At 41.1% G+C, this 27,684-nt stretch overlaps 1 protein-coding gene across 3 annotated transcripts in view; it reads right to left on the bottom strand.

The window, feature by feature from the left end:
- Positions 1-27,684, bottom strand: part of STAG1 (STAG1 cohesin complex component) — a 417,614-nt gene that overhangs the window by 388,315 nt on the left and 1,615 nt on the right. Inside the window, exon 2 of one of the 3 annotated variants that reach the window (XM_074405880.1) lies at positions 659-727. The exons of the other annotated variants lie outside the window; for them this stretch is intronic. The gene's annotated coding sequence lies outside the window, so the exon portion shown is untranslated. The remainder of the gene's footprint in view (positions 1-658; positions 728-27,684) is intronic. 3 annotated transcript variants of the gene reach the window in all.

The following is a 27,684-nucleotide window of genomic DNA, read 5'->3' as shown; positions in this document are numbered from 1 at the left end:
ATGCCTGTAATCCCAGCTACTGAGGAGACTGAGGTAGGAGAATCGCTTGAACCTGGGAGGTGGAGGTTGCAGTGAGCTGAGATCTCGCCAGCGTACTCCAGCCTGGACAAAAGAGTAAGACTTCATCTCAAAAAAAAAAAAAAAAAAAAATTGAAGTGAACACTAAACATAAATTAAGAAGAATGAAACAAGATAAACGTCTGTGTGAAATGAACAAAGTAAATATATAAAATCCAAAGTAAGTGGCATGGGAAGCAGAACCCAGATCTTCTAAATGACTATATGAAGCTGAAACCAAATTAACTGAATGGTGAGCAGTATTCAAACAAATTAAATTTGGCAGTTTGTCTCCAACACAGTCCCTGGACAATGTGTCCTGACCTAGATCTGCTATAGTGAACACAGATTATCAAGCTATCAGAGCTCAATAGTAACAACTAAAATGACCCAACTTAAGCCAGACACGGTGGCTCACACCTGTAATCCCAGCACTTTGGGAGACCGAGGCAGGCAGACCACCTGAGGTCAGGAGTTCAAGTCCAGCATGGCCAACATGGTAAAATTGTGTCTCTATTAAAAACACAAAAATCAGCTTTACTTGGTATATTCTCCGGAGAAAATAGAAAAAAAAAAATTAGCTGAGTGTTGTAGTGAGCACCTGTAATCCCAGCTCCTCAAAAGGCTGAGGCAGAATTGCTTGAAGTCAGGAGGCGGAGGCTGCAGTGAGCTGAGATGGGGAAAAAAAAAAAAAAAAATACACAAATCAAATAAAATAAAATGACCCAACTTCTTATGAGTTCATTTCAGGTTTACCAGTCAATCTTCAGATTATAATCTGTGTCTGATACTTGTACTCCTACAAAAAACAATGCACTGATTGGTTACTCACAGGCAGACCGTTTCATTTGTAAGTTAATTTCTCAAAGTATACCAATAGTCTGACACCCTGGTTTATACCTCTGACTTGAAGCCACCTGAAACCTCAATAATTTCTGGATGTAAATATAAATTTAATTTCTAAGCATATTAATTATGAGAACCAGAGTGTGCTATACGGATCACTGGCTCCTGCCACACTCATCGGTCAGTCAGCATTCCCCAGAGACAATCTTCTGCCCTGCCAAATGCCTCTCCAAACTGCAACTTGTATTTTACTTGTTTTACAAACTGGATGAATGCTGCTTAAAAATCTGTTGATGAGGCCAGGCGTGGTGGCTTACACATGTAATCCCAGCACTTCGAGAGGCCAAGGCAGATGGATCATGAGGTCAGGAGATCAAGACCATCCTGGCCAACATGCTGAAACCCCATACTAAGAATGCAAAAACTAGCTAGGCATGGTGGCACGTGCCTGTAGTCCCAGCTACTCGGGAGGCTGAAGCAGGAGAATTGCTGGAACCAGAGAGGTGGAGGTTGCAGTAAGCCAAGATCACACCACTGCATTCCAGCCTAGCGACAGAGCAAGACTTCATCTTAAAAACGGGGCGGGGAGGGCGGGGGAAGCGCCAGGCGCAGTGCCTCACGCCTGTAAACCCAAAACTTTGGGAGGCTGAGGCAGGCGGATCACGAGATCAGAAGTTTGAGACCAACCTGACCAACATGATGAACCCCCTTCTCTACTAAAAATACAAAAAATTAGCCGGGCGTGGTGGCAGACACCTGTAATCCCAGCTACTCAGGAGGCTAAGGCAGAAGAATGTCTTGAACCTGGGAGGCGGAGGTTGCAGTGAGCCAAAATCACAACATTGCACTCCAGCCTAGGTGTCAGTTGGAGACTCTGTCTCAAAAAACAAAAAAGGCATGTCCCAAAAGAACTACCACTTATACTTATTTCATAGTTTACAGAGGACTGTTATATTAGCTCATTTGCTAGCCAACATGCTCTGAGATGACAAGGGCATACGTATTTATTAACAATACAAGTGCCACAGTGAGGTTAAAGTAATTCACAGAGGAACATGATGCTAATAAATTGACTAATCTGGATTAGAATCCAAGTCATTGGTTTCCAAATTCAGTAGTTCCTTCCTTAGACATTGGAAGTGTCAAAAAGGTCAACCAAATAAAACCAAGAAAGCCTGAGCTGCCTGGAAAATCAATGATTATTTTCCACACTCTTATAAGCAATCAGAGAAAGTCCTCAAAAAAGATAATAACCTTACAGACAACAGACCAAGATAGGCCACAACAAAGAGAAACGCTCAGAATTTGGATAAAGGAGGGAAATAGAAGATTTACAAATAATACTGAAGGCAGTATAACAATCAAATAGTTCAATTTGGAACTAAGTAGTTTTAACTTTATGCAAACAAAAATAATGAAGTATCTTCTCTTAGAATCTTGTTGAATATCTAATACTCTTTTTACATTTTTTTTAATATAGGGGCCATGTTAATCTCTATATGGCTCTCGTTTTAGTATATGTACTGCCAAAGTGAGCACTCTTTTTCATTCTTTATCAAAAGGAATGAAATTGCTTACAGATAAGAAGAAGTGAAGTTAAATAATTTGGTTCCATTATAAAAGTGATATTAAGAACTGCACTACAGGGCTGGGTGCAGTGGCTCTCCTCTATAAACCCAGCACTTTAGGAGGCCAAGGAGGGCAGACCGCTTGAGCTTAGAGGTTTGAGACCACCCAAAGCAACATGGTGAGACCCCATCTCTACTAAAAATACGAAAAAAAATAGCAAGGTATGGTGGTGCACACCTGTGTTAACAGCTATTTGGAAGGCGGAGGTGAGAGGATCACCTGAGCCCAGGGTTGAAGTTGCAATAAGCCGTAACTGCATTGCAGCCTGGGCAACAGAGCAAGAACCTGTCTCCAAAAAAAAAAAAAAAAAAAGTAATGATGTACTAAAATTAGCTCACACTAGAATCACTAAAATTACCACAAAGATGTATCTTTCCATTTTTGTCCTAAAATTTATACTTTAGTTTCCTGTATGCCTCCAAGCAACAGGTATCGCAAATGTTAAGGTGATCTCTATGTGGTCTTATTTCAAACTTCTCCCAGAAATAAAATAATAATTAAATTCAAGTTTCACAGTGAATAGATGAGGTCATCTACTGAAAAAGAGAAGGGAAGTGGTAAAGTGAGGGGGCTATGAGAGATTACAAGTTTTTAAGTAACTGCATGAGGAATGAAAAAAATTAGGAACAAAGGAGGATTACTGGGTAATGCTGAAGATCCAATTAAGATTGGAGAGCATGAATACTTAGTGGCTCCAGTCTGCAAGGTTGTTATTTTCTCCAACTGTGCTCAGTAACTCAAAGCCAGGTACACAGAAGTCAGAAGATGAAGTGATGTGGTTGGGTTTTAGTTAAACAAATGCAATGAAAAGCAGATGAATATATTTCAAGAGGTAAATAAGGTTCTCAGCTAGCTAAGAAAATAAAAGCAGGAGGGGATGATACACTGGGACAAAAGACTAATACTAGAGAGCTCTGTAAGGTTGAAAAGAGACTGTCGATGTTTAAAAAAAAATAAAACATACGTAAAAAAATAATGAATAGAACTTCTATAGCAAAGTACCATTTCTTATTTTAGGAAATGAAATGCTCCTGTCTGACAATTCAAATTGTCTTTTTAAAGTGAACTAGAAAGGTTCCAAATGGAAACAGTCAAAAGCTTAAAGTATTATAATTGTAAATCTAGATATTCCTGAACATTTCTGTGTAAAACCAATGATTTTTTCTAGTATTTTAAATCAACTAAGGAAGCGTGCAAATTTCTTAATGAACCTTCACCAAAAATCTTAACCTAAGCAAATGAGTCACCCTATATATCAATATTACCACCCTTCAGTAGGCAAGAACTAAAAAACAAAATTATATGTGTGTATATGTTTAAAATAAAGTTTTATGGCCGGGCGCGGTGGCTCAAGCCTGTAATCCCAGCACTTTGGGAGGCTGAGGCGGGTGGATCACGAGGTCAAGTGATCGAGACCATCCTGGTCAACATGGTGAAACCCCGTCTCTACTAAATATACAAAAAATTAGCTGGGCATGGTGGCACGTGCCTGTAATCCCAGCTACTTGGGAGGCTGAGGCAGGAGAATTGCCTGAACCCGGGAGGCGGAGGTTGCGGTGAGCCGAGATCGTGCCATTGCACTCCAGCCTGGGTAACAAGAGTGAAACTCCGTCTCAAAAAAAATAAAAATAAAAATAAAGTTTTATGACAAAAGAATTATTTCCTATTTCTAAAATCTCACTAGCTTGACCAATTATCATCAGTTGAGCTACTTACATTGCTGATTCCATGCATGTTGAGTTAAACTGCTTTCAAAATACTGTTCTACAATTTGGCACTGAAAAGTTACTATGTATGCAAACAGGTACCAAAAAATCGATTTTAGCAAGTTAAATATTCATTATTACTAGTAATAACCTCAATTCTATGTTTTCTTGCAAAGCAACAGTAAAAGTGATGACTTATGGGATATGAGAACAGCCACAAGCAGATGAAGCCATATTATATTTTGTTACTAAGATACATGCAAAAGGACAGCCTATCATGGGCCAAGCAATACAAATGAACGTAGAAAAAACTGCCAAATCCCTGAGGATAGGTAAGATTTCAAAGCAATGAGTGGCTGGTGTGACCAAGTACAGACAGCATGAGGTTACTGTTTCCTTCTTATTATCCCCTAAAATAGTGGTGTGTCTTCTATTAATAGCCACTCAGATTCAATGAAATAAAATTTTAAAAATCTGAACCCTTCATTCCCAGTCTTCTCCACTTTAGGATGGTGTCACAATTCACTCAATTATTAGTTAGAAACCTGGAGATCATCCTTGACTTAGCCCTTTCCTCACTTATCTGCTCTGTCTCCAACACACATACAGAATAAGAACAATTCTCAGTATTATCTCTATTACAACCATCATCCAAGGCACTATATCTGTCACCTTTACACTGTAACAAGCTAATCCTCCCTCTTGCATTCCCCACACACCACCCACCACTCCAATATTCATACAATAGTAAAAGCAGTGTCTCAGCTTTGCCACTATTGACATTTTTGGGCCAACAGTTGTTTGCTGTTCTGAGTATTATAAGAGTGCTTAGCAACATCCCTGATCTCTATTCACTGAAGCCAGTAGCATACACCATCATCCCCAGGTCTCTATCCACTGATGACAGTAGCATACACCATAATCGCTAGGTTTCTATCCACTGATGCCAGCAGCATAAACCATTATTCCCAGTTGTGACAATAAAAAATGTCTATAGACATTGCCAAATGTCCTCTGGGAAGCAAAATCGTCCTCAGTTGAGAACCACTAACCTAGAAGAATGTACTTCGATTTGTTTTGTTTTGAGACAATGTCTTGCTCTGTTGCCCAGGAAGGAGTGCAGTGGCGCAATCTCAGCTCACTGCAACCTCTGCCTCCCAAGTTCAAGCAATTCTCCTGCCTCAGCCTCCCAAGTAGCTGGGATTACAGGCACGTACCACCTCACCTGGCTAATTTTTGTATCTTTAGTAGAGACAGGGTTTTGCCACGTTGGCCAGGCTCATTTCAAACTCCTGGCCTCAAGAAATCAGTCTGTCTCTCAGCTTCCAAAAGTGAGCCTTTTTTAATGTAAGTCCCTCATTATTATCCATCATAATATCTCATTTATTCCCTTCATAGATAGCATTTATCATAATATATGATTATTTTGTTTACATGATTATTGATTGCCTCTCAGAGAATAAATACCTTAACTGCTTTCTTTTCCACTATATAAATGAAATGACTAAATGTGTAACTTGGACAGCCTTAAATAATAGGTAAGTTGGTAGCACTGATAATCTCAGCACCACCCCAATCTCATTCCCCATCTATATTTATGATTATTTCCCCTTGAAGTGAAGGGGAGGGGAAAGGAGGAAAGAAGAGGGAATAAAAAGAGCCTAACAAAGCCCTCATCTGTAAAAACATCTTTGCCATGTTCTCTGAAGGGTTATGTGTGAAGTAAATGGCATGTAATGAATCTAAAGCACTTGAAGAGCTTAATAAAAAGCTTGTATTCAATAAATGATGGCTATGTATTTAAAGCACCAAGAATAATGCCTATAACAGATACTTGAGAAATGAGAGTTCTCCTGCCCCTTTAATCTCATTCTAGCACCAACTGGCCTGAAAATAGTTAAGAATGGAACTCTGTATCTGAGAAATACTTTCCCCTTTTGGGTCTCTAGGAACAAAACATGCTAGGTGTAAACAAGGTTAGTTATTCAAATATATTCTCTAGGGAAAGTCAAATATCCATTAACCAAAACCAACTCATTACAAAATGACCTCAGAATTACATTTCAACTTGTTTCAGTAAGGAAAATAATCATATTATTATTCAATTTAGAACCTAACTTTAAATTAACCTTTGGGGAAAAAAATCTAGATTATTAACAATATCGGTGTTGGTTATCAAAAATACCCAGAATGGCTGGGTGTGGTGGCCCACGCCTGTAATCCCAGTACTTTGGGAGGCTGAGGCAATGGATCATCTGAAGTCAACAGTTCAAGACCAGCTTGGCCAACATGGTGAAACTTCATTTCTACTAAAAATACAAAAAATTAGCTGGGGGGTGGTGGTAGACACCTGTAATTCCAGCTACTTGGGAGGCTGAGACAGGAGAGTCATTTGAACCCAGTAGGCAGAGGTTGCAGTAAGCCAAGACTGCATCACTGCACTCCAGTCTGGGCAACAAGAGCGAAACTCTGTATCAAAAAAAAAAAAAAAAAAAAAAAAAAAAAAAAAAAAACCCACCACGCTGAATACTAGTTTCCTTACACTAAATAAAAGAGTAAATTGAGTTCATCCTTAGCATCAAATAACAGAGGGAAAATAAACTATAAAGTATTACAACATTTTTAGTTTATAATTAGAACAAAATTATTTATCTTAAATTCCTTTTAATATCTTGTTTCTGAAAGCAGCATGTAAATGCATTTTTGGCTATGGCGTATACTATACAGGGAGCATAAAGGAAGCCAGACTTCCTGAGTCTGAATCCCAGATCTGCTAATTACTACCTATACAAGCTTTGGAAAGTCAATTAACTTCTCTGTGCCTCAGATTTTTTCATCTGTAAAGAGACTTAACCCTACCCACTACACAGGGTTATTGTTTTATATATACATATATAATACAATGACATGAGTGAATATATATAATATGCTAAGAACAGTAGCTGGCATCTAAGACATACACTATTATACAATGTTGTTATCTTACTATTAGCTATTACTGTATTACTTTCTTCGCATCATTGTGGTTGAGCTACCATACAGGATAGCACAAATACAAAAATTTCCATCATCACAGAAAGTTACATTGGACAGCGCTATATCAAACTATAGGATAGTTAAAATGCCTGATGAGATAATGCATATAACTCTTTCCTAATTTATTAGGAAGTGCTGAGTAAAAAGCACTCCTAAACCCTAAGTGTTTTTTAATCCAGTATTTTGACATTTAACAAAGAACTTACGTTTCACTTCTATTTAATGAAACAAGGGAGGGATAGGGAAGGCAAGAGAAACTGACTTTTTTTTTTTTTTTTTTTTTTTTTTTTGAGGCGGGATTTCACTCCTGTCGCCCAGGTTGAAATGAAAGGCGCAATCTTGAGTCACGCAGCCTCCACCTGCCTGACTCAAGGGATTCTCCTGCCTCAGCTTCCAGAGTGGCTAGGACTATAGTTGCATGCCATCTCACCTGGCTAATTTTTATTTTTTATTATTTTTTTTAGAGACAGGGTTTCGCCATGTTGTCCAGGCTGGTCTTGAACTCCTGAACTCAAGTGATCTGCCAGCCTCAGCCTCCCAAAGTGCTGAGATTACAGGAGTGAGCCACACTGCGCTTGGCCCAAACAAATGGAAAACTTCCTGTCTACCCTACATCAAGCTATCCACTAAATTCTCCCCTTCAGTGAACTGCACCTTACTTACAAGAGAATTAATTATATTGAAATACAATTATCAATATATTTTTAAAAGCGATTTAAAATATTGTAATATGCTTTTTTAACACAGTAAATAAGATCTAGAGGTTAGTCTAACAATTAGCCTAATTTTTAAGTACTGAAATTGTACTTTAAAATAGCTAAAACATCTGTCGTGTTTTTTTTTTTGGAGACAGAGTTGCACTGTCACCCAGGCTGGAGTGCAATGGCATGATCTCAACTCACTGCAACCTGTGCCTCCCAGGTTCAAGTGACTTTCCTGCCTCAGCCTCCCAAGCAGCTGCGATTACAGGCATGTGCCTCCACGCCTAGCTAATTTTTTATTAAAATTTTTAGTAGAGACAGGATTTTGCTATGCTGGCCAGGCTAGTCTCAAACTCCTGGCCTCAAGTGATTCACTGACCTCGCCCTCCCAAAGTGCTGAGATTACAGGCATGAGCCACCAGGCTGGGCATCTTTCTTTTTTTTTTAAGAGACAGACTCACCGGGCACAGCGGCACATGCTTGTAGTCCCAGCTACTCAGGAGGATGAGGTGGGAGGATTGCTCGAGCCCAGGCATTATGGGCTGTAGCGTGCTATGCCGAAAGGGTGTCTGCACTAAGTTCGGCATCAATATGGTGACCTCCCAGGAGCGGGGCCCAGCAGGTTGCCTAAGGAGGGGTGAGCCGGCCCAGATCAGAAACAAAGCAGGTCAAAACTCCCGTGCTGATTAGCAGTGGGATCGCACCTCTACATAGCCACTGTACTCCAGCCTGAGCAACACAGCGAGACCGTGTCTCTTAAAAGAGAGAGAGAGAGAGAGAGAGAGAGAGAGACAGACAGACAGAGAGAGACAGAGTCGCCCTCTGTCACCCAGGCTAGAATGCAATGGCATAATCATAACTTACTGCAACCTCAAGTTCCTGGGCTCAGGCAATCCTCCCAACACAGCCACTCAAATAGCTGTACACCACAACACCCAACTAACCATCTGTAATTTAACACGAAAATAATTTCTAATTTCTGTTGGTGACAAAATAAGTATTGCCAATACAACTGCAATTTGTTGCCAACATTCGAAATTGAAGGCACTGCTAAATTTCAGTTACACGTTAGTAAAAATAAAGATGTGATTATTTTGTCATCCAACTTCATGAACCTAAGGTTTCTGGTTTTATTTGCTTAAGACATTAGACTTTAGAGTCACAAAACACTGGACTCAACATCTTTCTAGCTATGTAACATTGAGAAAACTGGACTCAACATCTTTCTAGCTATGTAACATTGTTATAATCACAACCAAGTCCTATCTATATGTAGTTTACAATTCTCCTTGTGCATCAGAAACTCAGATTTGGGTAGAGCTGGTCTGAGACAAATCCAAGACACTGCTATAGTTTTAAAGCTCTCAGGTAATTATAAGGTATAGCCACTGGCCTAAGGACAAAATTCAAACACTATCGTTTGGCACACTGGGCACTCTGCTCATTGTTTACAGCTCTGTATTTTAATCACTCCTTCCCTAGGCACCCCATGCTCCAAACACAATCAAGTAACACTGCCTGAAGAGGTGGACTATTGCAGTGATTCTCAAACTTCAGCCTACATCAGAATCACCTGAAGGACCTGTAAAAACCCAGATTGCTCATCTCAAGAATTTGAGTTGGCAGGCCTATGGTGGGGGCCAAGAATCTGCACATCTAACAAGTTTCTAAGTAATGCTGACACCACTGGTGCTAAGACCACGCTTTAAGAACCACTGGGCTATACGTCACAGCTCTGTCCCTTTGCATATATATGCTGTTCCTTCAACTGGAATGTCATTCCCATCTGCAACATCTACTCTTGTCTGGCTTTCATTTCTCTTTCAAAACTCACGTAAGAATTCATTTCCTTCAGGAGGCATTTGCTCACTTCAACAAACCACCTCAAGGAATTCATTATCCACTATTAAACTTGACTACAAAAAGAAAAATACAGAAAGTTAATGGTACTAAAGCAAAGGGTGGATATCTGCTGGAATTCACAGGTTCTTTTTTAAGAATTAGAAAAAGCACTCTCCTCTGAACAGGTAAACTAGAAAAAGGTGGAAAAAGCAAATAGAATTCCTCAAGCAGAATAAAATCTTATTTCAGCCTTCTCCTACTACTTTGGCCAGGTATCTTTAGGCAAGGTACTAATCCCACAACCATTCATGGCAGCCCTGGCACTATATGCCACTAAAATACAAAGTCAGATAGAACACTTACACCAACCCTGGACGGGAGAAACAAAAGAGCAATAAGCCTAACAGGTAAAGATTTCTGAAGAAGGTACTACCTAAGTTCCAAGTCTTCACGTGACCCCCTTCTGTACTTCGGGATAACAAGAACTGTGCTTCAACGTCTTTGTAACCACGGTGTATGGCTCACTGTAAATGTTCAATAAATGTTTGATGAATGACTCAGAGTAAAATTGCATGAAAACACTTGATAACCTATCTCTTTTTCATGAAGTAAGTAGCAAACACACATCCACCCCTGGCACCAGAAACTGTAAGTGCTAACTAAATATCAACATATTATCTGGCCTAAATTCTTATCAGCTAGTAGAAAACATGAATTATTCCAATAAACAAAGCAAAAAATACCACACCTAGCTCTTCAAAACTAATGACTTTCAAATCAAAAACTGCATTACCTGATGAAGACTTAACTTCATGATTATTTGAACAGGAACTAAAAAAATTACAGGAAATCTTGGAAACCAGCTACCTGGTCAAAGACACTAATTTTAAAGATGAAGAAACTGAGGCCCAGAGAAGTAATCAATCAAAGACACATAGCTAGTTAGTGGGAGAGTTGTAATTAAAACATAGATCTCTATGCTGGGCACAGTGGTCACGCCTATAATCCCAGCACTCTGGGAGGCGGAGGCAGGCAGAACACCTGAGGTTGGGAGTTCAAGACCAGCCTGAACAACAGGGAGAAACCCCATCTCTACTAAAAATACAAAATTAGCCAGGCTTGGTGGCACATGCCTCTAGTCCCAGCTATTCGGGAGGCTGAGGCAGGAGAATCACTTGAACCTGTGAGGCAGAGGTTGCAGTGAGCCAAGATCATTCCATTGCACTCCAGTGTGGGTATCAGAGTGAGACCCCATCTCAAAAAAAATAAAAATAAAAACCACGGAGATCTCTGACCCTACAGCAGTTTTGTTCTTCTTTGCTATGCTGCCATTATAAAATAAAATCTGAAGTATCCACAACTTTAAAAAAAAAAAAAGAAAAAGAAAAAAAACTTCTTAGTCAAGATTTTGCTATCTGCATCCCAATGGGAGAAAAAAAGTCTCTCATTTTATTTTGTCTAGAGATAACTTTCCAGCTTTGCTCTTGGTAAAGATTCGTGCCCACCCTTCTGTGTGCAGAATTATAAAGGAAAAGCTAAGATTCATAAATAATCCTGATAAAGCTATCAAAATTCATCAACTACCAAAGAAGCATTACAACGTCTTTCCAAGATGCAGCACTTTTCTAAAGAAAAAGAGCCTAATTTTCAAAATATGTTTACTAATAAGCAGAAAACACTAGTGATAACCTTCACCTCTAAATTAACCAGAGTACCTTATCATCTGACCATTCTCATTAATAAAATTTTAATCTACTGCTAGCCCTATATACTGTTGAGAACCAATTAACTAAAATTCTTTGCTTACAAAAAGTAACACCACCATTTTCCTAGATTATTTTATTCATCTTTTAAGATTAATGATTTTTGAATCTATGCACAACACAAGGCAGTCTACTGGTTAAAAGCTAACTTTTTTTTTTTTTTTTTTTTTTTTGTGACAGTCTCGTTCCGTCACCAGTCTGGAGTGCAGTGGCATGATCTATGCTCACTGCAACCTCTGCCTCCTGGACTCAAGCAATCCTCCCACCTCAGCTGGGACTACAGGTGCAAGCCACCATGCCCAGCTAATTTTTGTTTGTTTTTATTTTGTTTTGTTTTGTTTTTTGTAGAGATGGGGTTTCCCTATGTTGCCCAGGCTGGTCTCAACCTTCTGAGCTCAAATGATCCACCCACCTCAGCCTCCCAAAGTGCTGGGACAGGCATGAGCTAACATCCCTGGCCAAAGGCTAACTTTTCAACACCTATAGCAGCCCACATCAGTGGAATGTTTTTATTATTATTCCCATTTTACAGATGAGAAAACTAAGGCTTAGAAAGGTTAAACAAGTTGCCCACGTTTACATACAGACACATGCAGTTAGAATTTGACAGTTTAATTCTGATACCAGGAACTCTCTCAGACAACGGACAACAGCTTTCTTAGCCATTTGTCATGTGACAGTAATTCCTTCATCTGTCAACACGAGATTTTATACTGTAAATAGCAGCACACGGCATAAATTAAGGCATTGTTTCCCAAAAGTTACTTTTAGGATGTAAGAATAATAGAACACAGCCTAAAATGTGCTTCAACTTTTATTACCTTGCATTGTAAGAATTTCTGCACACTTACTAGTTGTACCATGTTGGAAATAAAAGCTTGGAGTTGCGAAGAAAATGACCACTCAAGCAAAGCATTTTTCAGCAAAGCAAATTTACTTCTGTAGAAGGGTGCTGCTCGCAGGGCTGGTCGCATGAGAGCACACTGAATAAAGGAGGGAAGGGGTTTTTATTCCTAATGCAGTTTGTCCCTGGCTACTGTGTCCTGCCCCCATTGGCTGGAATTGGACTGCGCAATCTAAGCTGAACCCAGCTGGCTAACCTGAAGAGTGCAGGGTTGTGAGTTACACTGGCAGAAAGGGCAGTTTTGGCAGGAAGAGCTGTTACAGCAGGAGGGGTAATTTACAGAGTTAGTAGTAGACGTGGGCTCTGTAGAATAGGACCTGCAGTAAAGTTATTTACTTAAACCAGGGAAGGGAGGCACAAAGCACAAGGAAGTCTGGCTTGAAAGCAAAGAACAAAGAACAAGGGAACCAAACAAACCAAACCCTTTAACGAGGTACTTCTTGTATTTGACAATTCCCCTCTTTCAAGTATTATAATGCTTCCTCTTCAAATCTTTTTAATATGTCTTGACTTTGTTGCTCTGCTTGGTTTTCTAAAAGAAAAAGCTCATTTGAAAAAGGCAAGAGGGTCTGAGAAAGTTTTTGGTGAGGGCTGTTTTCATCAATTTTTGTATTAATGCTTGGGCACAGCATAGGATGCAACATCCTATGAGAATAAGTACACCTATGAAAACTGTAAGAGAAAGTTAATATTGAAGGCATGAGCCCTTTTCATTTACCAAATCACCTTTCCATAAAATGTGAGAAGGGGTCATTTATTCCAGAATTTTTGGCTAGTTCATTAGATAATGAGGTGAGACCTTGTAAAACTTTAATTATCATCCCATTGGGGGCTGTGTTGTTGGGGATAAATGTACAACATTAAATTCCATTCATAACACAGACTCCATCCTTTTCTGCTAGTATCATATCTAACGCTATTCTATTTTCCCAAGAAATTTGATTGGTGGGTCCTAATGATTCAGCTATTCCCTTAATAGTATCCTCAGTATAATTAACAAATTACTGTTGGTTGTAATAGACGTAATTCATCCAATCTACATTTTTATTTGTTAACCAGAACAATCCAGACTCAAACTCTCCAGGTATTTGATTTTGAGCTTTAAATTTATCTGGTTCCCCTAGTGGGACTCAAACAGCATCTATATAAATGTGAGGGTAAAACGATCTGGGTGGGGCACTTCTTTTTACTCAATTCTGATTTTGTTGCTGTTGTTGGTAGAATGCCAGGGTGAAAGGGATGGCCAACTGGACTAGAGCACAAGTGCTGCTCCAATTACTTGGCAGAGAACTCAATAGGAGCCTTCTGCAATACCACCATACATCTGCTCAAAAGTGAACAAGGGCAGTTTGGGAAGTTCTTAAAGGCTTAGTTTCACTGCACCCTTTAGATCTCCAAGAAGTAGAGGGAATGAAGGGCAGTTTCGGCAGGAAGAGCTGTTACAGCAGGAGGGGTAATTTACAGAGTGAGTAGCACTGTTGTGAGAGACACAAGGTAAAAATAACATCTGAGGCCAGAGGCTGGATGGCTCTAGGGGGCTGACCTACAGAGCCTCTGACTTCAGAAAATAGCAATAAGAGAGTCTTGCACACCTTACTGCCCACCATGCAGTGCATGCCCAATCGGTCAGAAGACCATCCAAGTGGAAAATGGACTATATGAGCCTTTGGCCTGCCTGCAGCACAAGCATTAAGAGTTGCTTTTATTTAATATGTGAACAGAATTATTTAATCCATTCCAACCAGGCATTTACATCTTGGTATCCCATCTCGACTGCTAAAGTTTGTCCTAAATCTCTAATTTCTACACTGCTGACTATGGCTTTGTCATTGAAAAGAATAACAGTCTGGTCTAAAGCAGTTTCAAGAGAAGGAGAAAGGGAAGGGGGTGGAGGATCAATGAAGCGCATTTCAAAAGATCCCATTGGGTCTGTCCCAGAATGAATTTGAGCTAAGCCACAGAAGCAACTTAGAGTGGGGTTAGTGTTAGTGGAGGTGGAGACAGTGATGGAGATATGCACAGGGTTACACTGTTAACGTTGGCTTTTGGTTTACTTTCTGCAGTCTTTAGGGGGTAAAGGAGAACAGGCCCCTGACACCAACACAGGGCATAATCTATTCCCTCCTGAAGACAGGACTCTTTGTCATTAACATGTTTTATTAAAAGCTGACAAATCCTACCCTAATTCGACCCCAAACTTTGGCCAGAAAACTGAGGGTTTGAGGATTGGTTCTTGGGTCCAAATGAAACAATAATATTTTACCGTTTGTTTTTTGAATTTTTTTTCTTTGTATTTAGTTCTCTTGTTACCCTTCCAATATTTTAACATGAGACCTAGTGGACTAAAAAGGGGAATATGACTGCTATTAGCCTTATCCTTCTCATTTCTTGCCTTACTTGGGACATTTTCAATCCTGAGTGCTGGTCAGGCTCAACCCCTCATATTAGAGATTTCTCGCCTTCCCCTTTCCTAAGGGCTCAACCCCCCTTACTGGACATGTCTTGCCTTTCCTATCTTGGAGGTTTGGTGTGAGACTGAACTCCTCATATTAAAGATTTCTTGCCCTCAATTGTGCATCTCAAACACACACACAGTCAACTTCCAAGATATTCTAACTACCGAGGAAATACTTTGTCGCCCCTGCAATGTTTCTTACCTTGGTCTGTGTGCAGTTACATGGTCACCGCAGTATCTAAGGACCCTTTCCACCCCCACTGCTTTGGGTACCTGATCTCCTGTTTGTGAGGCCACCACGAGGTGGTGGGACATGTCTTCTCCCAAGAGGTGATTGCCAGCTCCTCCCGAAGGAGAATGGGAATGCTGGACAAGCCCCCAAATTGTTGGAAATAAAAAGTTTGGAGGGCAAAGAAAACGAGCACTCAAGCAAAGGATTTCTCAGCAGGGCAAATATACTTCTGCAGAAGGGTGCTGCTTGCAGGGCTGCAAAAGCACACTGAACAAAGGACAGAAGGAGTTTTTATTCCTAAAACAGTTTGTCCCTGCTACTGTGTCCTGCCTCTATTGGCTGGAGTTAGGTCACACAATCTAAGCTGAACGCAAACAGCTAACTTGAAGAGTGCAGGGGTGTGAGTTACATCAGTGAGAAGGGCAGTTTCAGCAGAAAGAGCCATTGGAGCAGGAGGAATAATTTACCGAGTGAGTAGAATATGTGGACTCTGTAGGTTAGGACCAGCAGAAAAGTTGTTTACTGAAACCAGGGCAGGGAGGCACAAAGAACAAGGAAGTCTGGCCTTGAAAGCAGGGAACAATGAACAAACGAACCAAATAAACCAAACCCTTTGAAGAGGAACTACTTCTTGTATTTGACATACTGTCTCTGCTAAAGAATAGAAGCTGACTACCTCTCAGTGCCCTAAATAAGACAGGAAAAATTGTAACCTGATAAAATCATGGCCAACCAAGCTTCATGATAAAATAGGGAGGCAGGTACCTCAAAGGAGAGAACCACATCATCCTCATGCTTGACCACATATAAAACATTTCTTTTCCACCTCTCTAAGACTGAGGAGGTAGACAGGGGTGTCTCAAACTACCACCTGGACCTTTAAACCAATTTAACAATTATGAAGAGAAATCTTGCTAGACAGCCAAAAGTCAGTACGAGTAATATTTAACTATTCATGTTCTCTTGATTAGAAAATAAAGGGACTCTCCTAAAAAATTCTTCTGACCTATGTTTGTCATTTCCTGACACATAAAAAGGATCTATTGTTATGTGGGGCAGGAGGGAGCACACTGACAATGAGAAGGGCATCTCCTACTTTTCTATTTTTTATGCTTCCCACCTCCCCCATTCACATTTCATTATCCCTGTTGTGTTTTTTTTTTTTTTTTTTTTTTTTTTTTGCTTTGGGTGCTTTGTATGTTTTGTTTTTAATATCTCTCAATAAAACAGAAGCTTTTCAAGAAAAGAACCTATGTATTTATCAATTTTGTATACCCACTACCACACATGGAGTAAGTACTCATAAAACATTTGCTGAATCTTTTTTTTGATACAGAGTTTCACTCTTGTTTCCCAGGCTGGAGTGCAACGGTGCGATCTCCGCTCACTGCAACCTCCGCCTCCTGGGTTCAGGCAATTCTCCTGCCTCAACCTCCTGAGTAGCTGGGATTACAGGCATGCACCACCATGCCCAGCTAATGTTTTGTATTTTTAGTAGAGATGGGGTTTCACCATGTTGACCAGGATGGTCTCGATCTCTTGACCTTGTGATCCACCCGCCTCAGTCTCCCAAAGTGCTGGGATTACAGGCTTGAGCCACCACACCCGGCCACATTTGCTGAATCTTAACTGAAGGATATTCTGCCATTCATGACAACATGGAAAAATCTGGACATTGTGTTAAGTGAAATAAGCCAGGCAAATACCTTATGATCTAATTTACATGTGGAATCTAAAAATGCTGAACTTGTCCTCTCTACCAGGCCTCGACAGTTTCTGGTCAGAACTCCTGACATTTAACGTAGTAAATAAATTCCCCTCAATTACCATTATACTCTCTGATTTCAGCTTCCATGCTAATCAGCTAACTTCCATTCTCCCTTTATTCCCTCCTTCCTTCCTATCCTATCTCTCTCTCTCCCTCCCCCTCCTTCGTTTTTTTTCTTTTGAGATGGAGTTTTGCTCTCATTGCCCAGGATGGAGTACAACACTACAACATCTCAGCTCACTGCAACCTCCACCTCCCAGGTTCAAGTGATTCTCCTGCCTCAGCCTCCCAAGTAGTTGGGATTATAGGCGTATGCCACCACTCCTAGAAAATTTTTTTGTATTTTTAGCAGAGACAGGGTCTCACCATTTTGGCCAGACTGATCCCGAACTCCTGACCTCAGGTGATCTGCCCATCTCAGCTTCCCAAAGTGCTGTACTCATAGGTGTGAGCCACTGTGCCAGGCCCCTTCTTTGTTTTTTTAAATGTAAATGACAGTCATACTTTCAGTGGCTCCTCACTGTTTTCCAGGCAAAAATCCCAATTCCTGGATGTCACTGTTCATCCTGAACCCTATATTCCTCACCTTCGACCTTGCTCTCTGATTTCCACCCCCAAGTATTTTGCCTCTGCCATGTTTTTTGTTTTTTGTTTGTTCTGACAGGTCCAGGTCCAGCTCTGTTGCCCTGGCTGGAGCGCAGTAGAGCAATTTCAGCTCACTACAACCTTGCAACATTGATCTGCGCTCAAGCCATCTTCCCACCTCAGCCTCCCTAGTAGCTGGGACTACAGGTGGCCAGCACCATGCCTGGCTAATTTTTGCATTTTCTGTAGGGACAGGGTCTTGCTATGATAGCCAGGGTCGTCTCAAACTCATTAAGCTAAGCAATCCTCCTGCACTGGCCTTCCAAAGTGCTGGGATTACAGGCATGAGCCACACTGTGCCCAGCATTGCCTCTGCATTTTTTTTTTTTCCTTTTTTGAGACAGGGTCTGACTTTGTCACCCAGGCTAGAGTGCAGTGGTGTGATCTCAGCTCACTGCAACCTCTGTCTCCTGGCTTCAAGCAATTATTGTGCCTCAGTCACCCAAGTAGCTGGGATTACAAGCATACACCACCACACCCAGCTAATTTTTGCATTTTTTTTAATTTTTTTTTTTTTTTTTTGAGATGGAGTTTTTGCTCGTTACCCAGGCTGGAGTGCAATGGTGCGATCTCGGCTCACTGCAACCTCCGCCTCCTGGGTTCAGTCAATTCTCCTGCCTCAGCCTCCTGAGTAGCTGGGATTACAGGCACGCACCACCATGCCCAGCTAATGTTTTGTATTTTTAGTAGAGACGGGGTTTCACCATGTTGACCAGGGTAGTCTCGATCTCTTGACCTCATGATCTACCCGCCTCGGCCTCCCAAAGTGCTGGGATTACAGGCTTGAGCCACCGCGCCTGGCCCTTTTTTTTTTTTTTTTTTTTGAAACAGAGTTTCACTCTTATTGTCCAGGCTGAGTACAATGGCACAGTATCAGCTCACTGCAACCTCCGTCTCCCAGGTATCTGGAATTACAGACGCCTGCCACCATGCCCAGCTAATTTTTTGTATTTTTAGCAGTGATGGGATTTCGCTATGTTGGCCAGGCTGGTCTCCAACATCTAACCTTGTAATCTGCCCGCCTCGGCCTCCCAAAGTGCTGGGATTACAGACATGAGCTGCTGCACCCAGCCAATTTTTCTTTTTTAGTAGAGACTGGGTTTCACCATGTTGGCCAGGCTGGTCTCAAACTCCTGAGCTAATGTCATCCTGCGGCCCCGGGAGTGCCTCCCAAAGTTCTGAGATTATAGGCAGGAGCCATTGTACTGGGCCTTGCCTCTGCATTTTATGTTCACTTTTTCAGCTTCTACCTAGCCTCCCTTTTCACCGTGCTACCTTTTGCTTCCTGGCTTTCAGTTAATGATACCACTTACTATATTCAACAAATATTTGTTAGCCCCTACTGTGTCCGCATCTATTATAGATAGCAATATAAATGAGACAGATACAGCCTCTTATCACACAGCTAACATTCCATTCCAGAGAGAAAAAACAGACAACAAACCCGCAGTTCAAAAAATAAAATTAAATAATACAATACACTGAATTCATAGAAGCACAGAGAAAAATGAATGGCAGTTACCAGCAGAGTAGGCATGGGGATTAAGAAGACACTCACTGATCAAAAGGATACAAATTTTCATCAGGCCCAGTGGATCAGTACTGTAATCCCAGCACTTCGGGACGCCAAGGTGAGCAGATTACCTGACATCAGGAGTTCGAGACCAGCCTTGCCAACATGGTGAAACCCCATCTCTACTAAAATTACAAAAATTAGCTGGGCATGGTGGTGCATGCTTACAATCCCAGCTACTCAGGAGGCTGAGGCAGAAGAATCGCTTGAAACCCGGGAGGTGGAGCCTACAGTGAGCCAAGATCGTGCCACTGCAATCCAGCCTGAGCAATAGAGAGACTCCGTCTCAAAAAAAAAAAAAAAAAAAGAAAAGAAAAGAAAACTCACTATGCTGTTTTGGAAGACAGTTCGGGAGGCGGGGAGGGTCTCTTGATTTTCTGCCTGTCTTAAGAAGAGAAGCACTGAAAGTCTTTTAAGTAATCCATGGGTAAAAGAAAATATCACAAATTAAAAACAATGTCAAAATAAATTATAAACATAAAGCAGGTCGAAGTCTGAGGGATGCAGCAGTGCCAGAGAAAAATGTATGGCTTTAAATGCTTATATTAGAAAACAAAAAGTGCCTAAAATGTATAACCTAACGTTTCACTTCAAAAATCTACAAAGAGAACAAAGCAGAAGAAAATTTTAAAGAGCATAAACCAATGAAATAGTAAAGACAAATACAATTATCTAAGTTGATTATTTGAAAAAATAACTGATAAATCACTAGACTAATTTAAATAAAAAGAACATGTTGGCCAAATGCAGTGGTCACGCCTATACTCCTAGCACTTTGGGAGGTCAAGACAAGTGGGACTCCTTGAGGCCAGAAGTTCAAAATCAGTCTGGCCAACATGGTGGAACCCAATGTCTACTAAAAATATAAAAAAATAGCCAGGCATGGTGGTGGGCACCTGTGATCCCAGCTACTCAGGAGACTGAGGCAGGAGAATCACTTGAACCCAGGAGGCGGAGGCTGCAGTGAGCCAAGACTGTGCCACTGCACTCTAGCCTGGGCAAAAAGAATGAAACTTAAAAAAAAAAAAAAAAAAAAAAAAGAAGAAGAAGAACATATTAACAATACCAGAAATTAAAGAAGAGACAGCACTACAGATCCTATAGACATTAGAAGGATAGCAAGGAAATATAAACTCCTGCCAGTCAAGTAAAATGAACCAATTTCCCTAAACTGACACAAGATGAAATAGAAAACCTGAATAGCCCTAAGTCTAGTATAGAAACTAAATTTGAATGTTATCAAAACCACCCCAAAAAGAAAATTCCAAGTCCAGATGTTATCACTGGTACATTCTAAAATTCAAGAAAGAATAACAGTATTACACAAACTACTTCAGTAAATAGAGGGAACATTTCCCAACCTTTTTTATGAAGCCATCATAACCCTAATACCAAAACCTGACAAAGACATTACAATAAAATTATAAAGCAATATACCTAATAAAGAAATAGGCCAAGGCCGGGTGCGGTGGCTCAAGCCTGTAATCCCAGCACTTTGGGAGGCCGAGGCGGGTGGATCACGAGGTCGAGATCGAGACCATCCTGGTCAACATGGTGAAACCCTGTCTCTACTAAAAAATACAAAAAAAAAATTAGCTGGGCATGGTGGCACGTGCCTGTAATCCCAGCTACTCAGGAGGCTGAGGCAGGAGAATTGCCTGAACCCAGGAGGCAGAGATTGCGGTGAGCCGAGATCGCGCCATTGCACTCCAGCCTGGGTGACAAGAGAAAAACTCTGTCTCAAAAAAAAAAAAAAAGAAATAGGCCAAAATTCCTACCAAAATAATAGTCAATACAAAAAGGATACATAATACACTGAGCGATCAAGTTGGGTTACCCCAGTAACCAAGATTATTTTAACTTTTGAAAACCATCATTAATTGATCCATTATACCACTGAGAGACATTCCAGTTTATTTCTGAATCTTGGCTCTGCAAATAAGGCTACTATGAACATTCTGCTCCAACATCCTGGTACAAAAATACAAGGATTTTGGCCAGGTGCAGTGGCTCACGCCTGTAATTCCAACACTTTGGGAGGCTGACACCAGCAGATCACCTGAGATTAGCAGTTCAAGATCATCCCTGACCAACATACTTTGGGAGGCTGAGGCCAGCAGATCACCTGAGATCAGCAGTTCAAGACCAGCCCTGACCAACATAGAGAAACCCTGTCTCTACTAAAAATACAAAATTAGCCAGGCTGGTGAGGCATGCCTGTAATCCCAGCTTCTCGGGAAGCTGAGGCAGGAGAATCACTCGAATCTGGGAGGTGGAGGTGCAGTGAGCCAAGATAGTGCCATTGCACTCCAGCCTGGACAACAAGAGTGAAACTCCATCACACACACACAGACACACACACACACACACCCTTAAGGATTTCATTCATCAGGAATATAAAGACAGGAGTTAAACTCCTGGGGTTAAAATACATGAATCCTGAATTTAAAATACTAACATCTTTCCAAAAATGACTGTATCAATTTACACTGCTGCCAAAAGTGAGAATGTTATTTCTCTACATTCTAACCAATACTCGATATTATCAAACTTTTTAATGTTTGTCAATCTGATGGAAGTAAAATGGTTTCTTCTCATGGCTCTACTTTGCACTTTCCTTTTTACCAATGAGATTACAATTCAGTATTTTTCCAAGTGTCAGCTGCTGTGAATCATATTGCTTAGGTGAATTGCAACCTTTTTTTTTTTTTTTTTTTTTTTGAGATGAAGTCTTACTCTATTGCCCAGACTAGAGTGCAATCGCAGCTCACTGCAACCTCTACCTCTGAAGTTCAAGTGATTCTTGTGCCTCAGCCTCCCAAGTAACTGAGACTACAGACACATGCCACCACGCCTGGCTAATTTTTGTATTTTTAGTAGAGACAGGGTTTCACCAGGTTGGCCATGCTGTTCTCCAACTCCAGACCTCAAGTGATCCACCCCTTCAGCCTCCCAAAGTGCTGGGATTACAGACATGAGCCACTGCACCCAGCCACAATCAGCATTCTTAATTTAAAAAGATCAGAAAATATCAGAGTTCACTTAATAAAGATTAAGTACTAATTTCATGAAACTTTATTTTCATTGTGTGTGTGTGTGTGTGTGTGTGTGTGTGTGTGTGTGTACTGGTCTACAGCATAAAATGTTTTTGTTAACTGCTAGCAGACACTAGAAAACAAGTTAAAAGCCATTGCTATTGTGTTTAACTATAGCAAAACTCCACTGAAATTCCTGGACAACTGAATGGTACACCACTTTGGCCCAAAGCACAAAGGAATGTATTTCATAAAGAAGGTAGGAAATTCTCACATAACCCATAAATATATACACCTACTACGGACCCGCAAAATTAAAAATAAAATAAGGTGAGGGGAGAAAGAAGGCAAGATTCACGACATCCTTCGCTGCTGACTGGCAAAAAAACAACAGATATCCTCAACTTTTGTGGTACCAAGGAGAAGCTTCATTTTCAACGGATGGGGTGGGGAATCAGATGGTTTCAGAATAAAACTGTTCCACCTCAGATCATCAGGCATCAGATAGATCGCGCAACCTAGATCCCTTGCATGTGCAGTTCACAACAGAGTTTGCACTAATATGAAATATGATAATCTAATGCTGCCACTGATCTGACAGGAAGTGGAGCTCAGGTGGTAAACCTCACTCACCTGCCTCTCACCTCCTGCTATACAGTCCAGTTTCTAATCAGCCACAGACCAGTACAGGTCCATGGCCCCGAGGTTGGAGACCCTTGATTTAGAACAGCAGTGTCCAATCTTTCGGCTTCCCTGGGCCACAATGGAAGGCCACACATAAAATACACCAGTAACAGCTAATAAGCAAAAGAAAAAAACAAACAAAAAAAACCACCTCAAAATGTTTCTAAGAAGTTTACGAAATTTGTGTTAAGCCTAATTCAAAGCCATTCTGGGCTGCATGATTTACAAGAGGAGAAAACTCTGACAGAAGCAATAAGGGGTATGTTACATAAAGAAAAAGATTCTATAAAACCAACTGGACTAATTCTAAGACAAGGCTTCTTTCGGCACTAAAAGGCAGGAACCTGAGATCCTGTCTTCATAACCACCAAAATAACAGAAAACTTCCTATAGACACAATTCTCTTAATTCCTTCCTCAAGAATCTCATTCTGTGGCTTATGCAAGAACATCCTCTTAGCTTCCTGCTTCCTAGTTTTTCCCTACCACCCTAGCAAGAATCATCAAAATTCTAAAGATTTATATTTTTATTCAGTCAACAAAGATTTACCAAGCCTCTATTATATTGTTTCTGTGTTAAAATATATCTCCCTCACAATTTTAATTCCCAGTTATAGCCTTTAAAGCGAGAGTGTCCAATTTTTTGGAATCCTTGGGCCACAATGAAGAATTCTCTCGGGTTACCCATAAAATAAACTAACAATAACTGATGAGCTTAAAAAAAAAAAATCATAAATCTCATAATGTTTTAAGAAAGTTTGTAAATCTGTGTTGGAAGGCCGGGCGCAGTGACTCAAGCCTGTAATCCCAGCACTTTGGGAGTCCGAGGCGGGTGGATCATGAGGTCAAGAGATCGAGACCATCCTGGTCAACATGGTGAAACCCCGTCTCTACTAAAAGTACAAAAAATTAGCTGGGCATGGTGGCGCGTGCCTGTAATCCCAGCTACTCAGGAGGATGAGGCAGGAGAAATGCTTGAACCCAGGAGGCAGAGGTTGCAGTGAGCCGAGATCGCGCCATTGCACTCCAGCCTGGATAACAAAAGCGAAACTCCGTCTCAAAAAATAAATAAATAAAAATAAATTTAAAAAAATAAATCTGTGTTGGGCACAGGTTGGACAAGCTTGCTTTAAAGCTTGATATCCTTGGCTAGCCTGTCTTAAATGCTTCTTAGTGAAAATATTTTGCTTCTTGGACTGCTAAACCACATACCATGACTAAACTTCTATATCCTTACTCTTACACTTTCAAATTAACTATTCTCTTCTTAAGAATTCTCTCCTCGGCTGGGAATGGTGGCTCACGCCTGTAATCCCAGCACCCTGAGAAGCCGAGGCAGGCGGATCACAGGGTCAGGAGATCGAGACCATCCTGGTGAAACCCCGTTTCTATTAAAAATACAAAAATTAGCCAAGCATGGTGGTGCATGCCTGTAATCTCAGCTACTCAGAAGGCTGAAGCAGGAGAATCACTCGAACCTGGGAGGTGGAGGTTGCAGTAAGCCGAGATCACACCATTGCACTCCAGCCTGGGTGACAGAACAAGACTCCATTTCAAAAAAAAAGATCTCCTTTGCTAGACCGATCACACCACAGCAACTGTCAGATGGCAATGATTGTGTCAATCTGTCTGCCACTTAGTGTGATGCAAGGCATTTAAATTCCTTAACTTCCACCAGGCACAGTGACTCACACCTGAAACCCTGGCACCTTGGGAGGCCAAGGAGAGCTGATTACTTGAGGCCAGGAGTTTGAGACCAGCCTGTGCAACACAGCAAAACCTCATCTCTACAAAAAACACAAAAATTAGCCAGGCATGGTGACACGAGCCTATAGTCACAGCTACTGTGGTCCCCACCTGAGCCTGAGGAAGTCAAGGCTTCAGTCAAACATGACTGCACAACTACACAACTGCACAACTCCAGCATGAGAGACAGAGAGACCCTGCCTCAAAAAATAAAAAATAGATAAATTCTTTAACTTCTCTGAGATTCAATGTCATCTCAAAAACAGGTCAAACAAAAGACATCAAGGAATGACAAGAATTACATAATTTTATAAAAAATAAAAATAACTGGCCAGGCATGGTGGCTCATACCTGTAATCCCAGCACTTTGGGAGGCCAAGGTAGACAGATCATTTCAGGTCAGGAGTTCAAGACCAGCCTGACCAACATGGTGAAACCTTGTTTCTACCGAAAATACAAAAAAATTAGCCAGGCGTGCTGGCGCATGCCTCTAGTCCCAGCTACTTGGGAGGCTGGGGCACATGAATCACTTGAACCCAGGCAGTGGAGGCTGCAGTGAGCCTAGATCACGCCACTGCACTCTAGTTGGGATGGACTCAAAAACTAATAATAATTTTTAAAAATTGGCTGGGCGCTGTGGCTCACACCTGTAATCCCAACTCTCAGGGAGGCAGAGTCGGGAGGATAGCCTGAGCCCAGGAATTCAAGAGCTACCTGTGCAGTATCGCGAGACCATGTTCTCCACAAAAAGGAGGAAAAAAACAAAAAGACCCCAAAAAAAATTTTTTTTAATTAAAAAGTGTTCTTAACGGCATAAATGAAAAAAAAAGTAATTATATATAAACTCCCTTCTCCCATTGCCTCCCTTAATAACTTTTTTTTTTTTTAATTTCCTCTCAATGCAATAGAATGTTTTTACAGAGGAAGGCACTTAAACTAAGGTACCAGGAAATATGGGGGGGAAAAAGGTGAGGAAAAGGCAATACAAGTAAGAGTAAACTGATCAGGCCGGGCGCAGTGGCTCAAGCCTGTAATCCCAGCACTTTGGGAGGCTGAGGCGGGTGGATCACAAGGTCAAGAGATCGAGACCACCCTGGTCAACATGGTGAAACCCCGTCTCTACTAAAAATACAAAAAATCAGCTGGGCATGGTGGCGCATGCCTGTAATCCCAGCTACTCAGGAGGCTGAGGCAGGAGAATTGCCTGAACCCAGGAGGCGGAGGTTGCGGTGAGCCGAGATCACACCATTGCACTCCAACCTGGGTAACAAGAGCGAAACTCCGTCTCAAAAAGAAAAAAAAAAAAGAGTAAACTGATCAAGTGGGATTACTGCTCTGCCTATATCCTCTCCTTGCATGTCCAAAATCTGAAGAGGCAAATATGAAGATACTTCTTTTTCCATGGCAGGCAAAATTCTTAAGAACCTTAAATAACCCTCCCCTTAAGTCTGGGAAAGACCTGTAGAAATAATGGAATATCATTACTGCAGTTATGCTATATGACAAAATAAAAGTCTGCAGATGTAGTTAAGGTCCTTAATCAGTTGAGTTCACCAAAAAGGAGACTATCTGGGTGGGCCTGACCTAATCTGGTGACCTTTTTAAGAGACCTTAAAGGGGAATCAGAGATCAGACACAGAGGAAATTGAGGAGACTGATTACTGCTAGCCTAGATAAATGTTAACAGTCATGTTGTGCACTGTCTATGTGGCCACATGGCAAGGAACTGAGAGCAGTCCTTGGCCAACAGCTAACAAGAAGGTGGGGACTTCAGTCATAACTACTGCAAGGAAATTAACTGTGCCAACAAGTAGTGACCTTGAAAGATAACTCTGACCAGGCACAGAGGCTCACACCTGTAATCCCAGCACTTTGGAGGCCAAGGGGGACGGATCACGAGGTCAAGAGACTGAGACTATCCTGGCCAAGATCGTAAAACCCTGTCTCTACCAAAAATGCAAAAATTAGCTGGGTGTGGTGGTGTACACCTGTAGTCCCAGCTACTCCGTAGGCTGAGGCAGGAGAACTGCTTGAACCCGTGAGGTGGAGGTTGCAGTGAACTGCCCCTCCACCCCGAAAAAAAGACAGCCTCTAAGGCTCAGATATGAACTGCAGACACAGCTGACAGCCTGATTTAAGCCTGTGACTTCCTAAACTTCTGACCTATGGAAGCTGAAATAATTACGTGTTAAGCTGCTAAGTGTGCAATTTGTTACCCATTAAAAAAAAAAAAAGCCTAATACACCCCCCCTCATTAAGGATATAAAGATACAGGCAAAGCAACAAGTAAAAGGGGAAACAAGAATGATGTATCTTTCCCCAGAATATATTATTTCTTCTTACAGCACTGAGATTATGAAGACACACAGAGCACCAGAATTGAGGGAAAAAAAGGTTAAAACTATATAAAATTCTATAAATTTTAAGTTATAGCAATTAAAAGGGCTTTTCACACACATCTTGTTACAAAACCACCGTAAGATATTACCCCATTTTATCTTCTTTTTTAAAGAGATGGAGTCTTGTATGTTGCCCAGGCAGGTCTCAAACTCCTGGGTTTAAGAGTTCCTCCTGCCTCCGCCTACAGAGTAGCTGGAACTACAGAAGTGCACCAATGGGCCCAGCTCCCCATTTTAGAGATGAGGAAAGTAAGGCTCATAGGGGTAACATCCTGAACACCACAAACCCAGGGGATGTTCAAAGTAACTTCAGTCCAGGGCGCACTCCCTCTCCCCTGAACCATAGTGCCCTTAAGGCTTTAAAAGAGCCAATCAAATCTACAGTCATTCTATTACTCTCTTCAAAGGAAGCAATCCTAATAACACAACAAATTTCCGTATTTTCCATCTATTTAAATATCCCAACATCGAAACTGAAGTGGATACAGAAAAATTTCCACTCAAAAGTAGTTCGTGAAAATGACCATTATCAGGCCACTTGAATTTAGTTTACTCAAAATACATTTTAAACAGGTAAAGGAAAAAAACGTGGCAAAACACCTGTAGATCTTCTACAACTTTAGGTAACAACATGTCTCATAAGTATTCTTAATCATCAAAAGCA

Source organism: Saimiri boliviensis, chromosome 9, assembly GCF_048565385.1.
Source record: "Saimiri boliviensis isolate mSaiBol1 chromosome 9, mSaiBol1.pri, whole genome shotgun sequence".
Classification (NCBI taxonomy): domain Eukaryota; kingdom Metazoa; phylum Chordata; class Mammalia; order Primates; family Cebidae; genus Saimiri; species Saimiri boliviensis.
This window is presented reverse-complemented; position numbering and strand designations above follow the sequence as displayed.